Genomic DNA, 3,595 nt, shown 5'->3' on the forward strand with positions numbered 1-3,595 from the left:
TATATATATATATGTATATGTGTATATCTCCTGCTATGTTTGAATAATGTTCAATCCAAAGTAAAACACAAGCAAACTATATCCTTAATTATCTGATTCAGAAAATAATCTTCAAGTGTAAAATGAGGAACTAAATGAAATTAACCTTGTAGAGGTCTGTTCCTTAAACATTTTGGCCAAATAGTTTTTTCTTAATGTGTACACAAACATGATATGGAGATAGTATTTTTCTCTTTGCTTCAAGATCTCCTCATAATCCACTAAAGTTAAGAGTAGTATCTCCAAAATAAATCTTCATCTTGTCCCATAGCTCTGTTCCTGTCATTTATGCACAGACTCTTTTTCTCTGTTGTGATTATTTATTCCGTGACTCTAAGAGAAAGGTTTAAGTACACTTTACAGAGTGCAGAATTTGGTCATCCTTTGGCTCTACTAGAGGATTACTAACTACATGTAGTAAAGTGATTGCCAAGAAAATAGCCAATGTCTTTCACTTTTCCCAACTGGTACACGTAAATGTCATTAGTGACATTAGATCCGTGGCTGAGATTGGGTAATGCTGTGCTTTGGCTCTAGTTTAGGATTTAAGTTGCATACTATACTTTTGAAAATTTCTTCATGTTTATAAGCATTGTTGAACCTGGCTTATGATATGGTATAGTTTTAAGCAAAGTTTGAAAACCAGTAGCTTCGTATGCTAATGATGAGAAGAGCAAGCCTGAAATCAGGAAAGCAACTCCATTTGAAGTAACCTGAAAAATACCTAGGAATGAATTTAAGCAGAGATGTGAAGGAACTCTATCATGAAAACTTTAAAAACATGAAAAAGGAAATTAAATCAGATTTTATAAAATGGAAAATCCTTCCATTCTCCTGGACTGGAAGGATTAACATCTTGAAAATGGCAATACTGCTCAAAGATACCTACAAATTCAATGCAATACTCATCAAAATTCACAACATTCTTTAATGATATGGAAGAAGCAATCCAAAAATTCATATGGAATACCAAATAGCAAAAATGATGCTTAGCAGGAGGGTCAGTACAGGAAGAATAGCAATACTGAACTTCAGGGCCTATTACAAAGCCATAGTAACAAAAACAGTTTGGTACTGGCACAAGAATCAGCCTGAGAGTAATGGAATAGACTAGAAGAACCAGAAATGAACCCAAAGACCAATTGCCACCTCATGTTTGATAAGGGAGCCAAAAACACAAGATGGAAAGAACAAAGCCTCTTCAACAAATAGTGCTGGCAGAATTGGCTATACAAATTCAGAAATCTGAAGTTAGCTCCTTAAATATCACCCTGCACCAGAATCAACTCCAAATGGATTAAAGACCTTAGTGAAAGACCATCTACCCTGAAAATATTACAGAAAAGAATAGGGGAAACACAAGGGTCCCTTGCACAGTTTGAAACTTCCTAAGTAAAGATCCAGAATCACAACAAATCAAAGAAAGGTTGGATAAATGGGACTGCATCAAACTGAAGAGTTTCTGCATGTTAAAGGATATCACTAGCAGGATAAATAGAAAGCCAACAGGATGGGAGAAACTATTAGATATGCAGCAGTCAAGGTCTCATATCTAAAATATGCCTAGAGCTCAAAAAATCCCCTACCCCCCAAATCCACAAATCTTCAGAGAAACAACAACCCAATTAATAAGTGAGCTAAAGGCTTAGAGACTCTTCAGAAGAAATAAGAATGGACAATAGATACCTGAAGAAATGTTCAACATCTCTGGCCATGAAAGAAATGTAAATCAAAACAACATTGAGATTCTACCTCACCCCAGTTAGAATGGCCAGAATCAAGAAAACTAACAATAACAGATGCTGGTGTGGATGAGGCAAAAAGGCAATCCTACTACACTGTTGGTGGGAATCTAAGCTGGTTCAACCAGTCGAGAAAGCAGTTTGAGAAGACTAAGCATAGAACTCCCCTATGACCCACTCCTGGCATTTTGCCAATTGATCACACGCCAGGCCACACAAAAGCCACCAGCCCAACAATATACATTGCAATCGTTATTTACCATAGCCAAGATATGGTATCAACCCAGATGCTCTTCAGTGGATGAATGAATCAAGAAAAGATGGTATATATTAATAACAGAATTCCATGTTTCCATTAGAAAGAATGATCTTGCTCCCTTTGTAAGAAAATATATTAGGTGAAGTAAAAAGAAAAAAAAATTAAATGAAGTAAGCCAGACCCAAAGAACCATAGGCTCCATGATCCCCTCAATTGTAATAATTAGAATGGGCTTATAAATCTACACGTAATCCCAGTGGATAGTAAAAGACAAAAAAATCACACTTGAACATGATAACTCAAACAGAATTCTAAACATACACACAGTGAGACCGAAGAAAGTTATACTTAGGAGAGGATCACAAGGGCTCAATAGCTATGTGCATATGATCATATAAAATGATGCTTATCAAAAAAAACTCCAAGAAATGGAAACAGAGGGTTTTTTTTTTTTTTACTGTTTTCAGTTCTTTTTTGTTCTGTTTCCCCCTTTTCACTGTTAGCCTTATATGAAAATTTATCTGATAAAAGGAGGGGAAGAAGAAAAATAGAAACAGTAGATGGGACAAAAGGAGAACTAATTCAACAGTGATACTCACTAGACACTATGTTGGAAATGAAGTATATAATTTGGAGGGTAAGGCTGTTGGGAGGGAAAAAATGGAGAAAATGAGGGAGGGGATGACATTGTTCCAAAAGAAATAAACCTATATCCTGATTTATATGACTGTAACCCTTCACAATATATTTTTTAAACTATAGTTCAAAGTGTAGAGAATAATTTATCTCTGAAAATGTGACTCATGTAGACAGAATGGCTGTTCTAAAGAGTGGAAATGCCATAATTCAAGATTATATGGCTGAGTAAGCTGAGTGATTGTGAAAATAATCTTATTGACAGCTGAGGAATTTGTGGAAGAATTCTTAGCTGCCAAAGTTTGAATATTTTAAAAGTCAGATGTGATTATTTAGATGACACATTTTCTTGGTTATTTCAGAGGCATATATCTTTCTTCTGTACTTAACAAAGGAAGAATGGTGTTAACTGGATTTAGACACTATTGAGAAAATCACACTCAGCAAACATGATGTCCCATGAACAAGATATCCCATTTATCCTGTCTTTCTTTGATTTGTTGTGATTCTGGATCTTAGGAAGTTTCGACCTGTGCCAAGGGACCCTTGTGTTTCCCCTATCTTTTTCTGTAGTATTTTTAGGGTAGGTGGTCTTACACTGAGGTTTTTAATTCATTTGGAGTTGTTTTTGGTGCAGGGTGATATATACAAATCTAACAGTTTTCTGCATGTGTACACCAAATTCTTCCAGCACCATTTGTTAAGGAGGCTTTCTTTTTTACATTTTGTGCTTTTGGCTCCATTATTAATCATGAGGTGGCTATAGGTCTATGGGTTCATTTCTGGTTCTTCTATTCTTTCCATTGCTTCTCATGCCTATTCTTGTGCCAGTACCAAACTGTTTTTATTACTAAGGCTGTAACAGAAGTTGAAAGACTACAACTGGACTTCTATAAGCCCTTTGTTCATTCCCCTCATG

The sequence above is a fragment of the Dipodomys ordii genome, unplaced genomic scaffold (assembly GCF_000151885.1).
Source record: "Dipodomys ordii isolate 6190 unplaced genomic scaffold, Dord_2.0 Scaffold270, whole genome shotgun sequence".
Lineage (NCBI taxonomy): Eukaryota > Metazoa > Chordata > Mammalia > Rodentia > Heteromyidae > Dipodomys > Dipodomys ordii.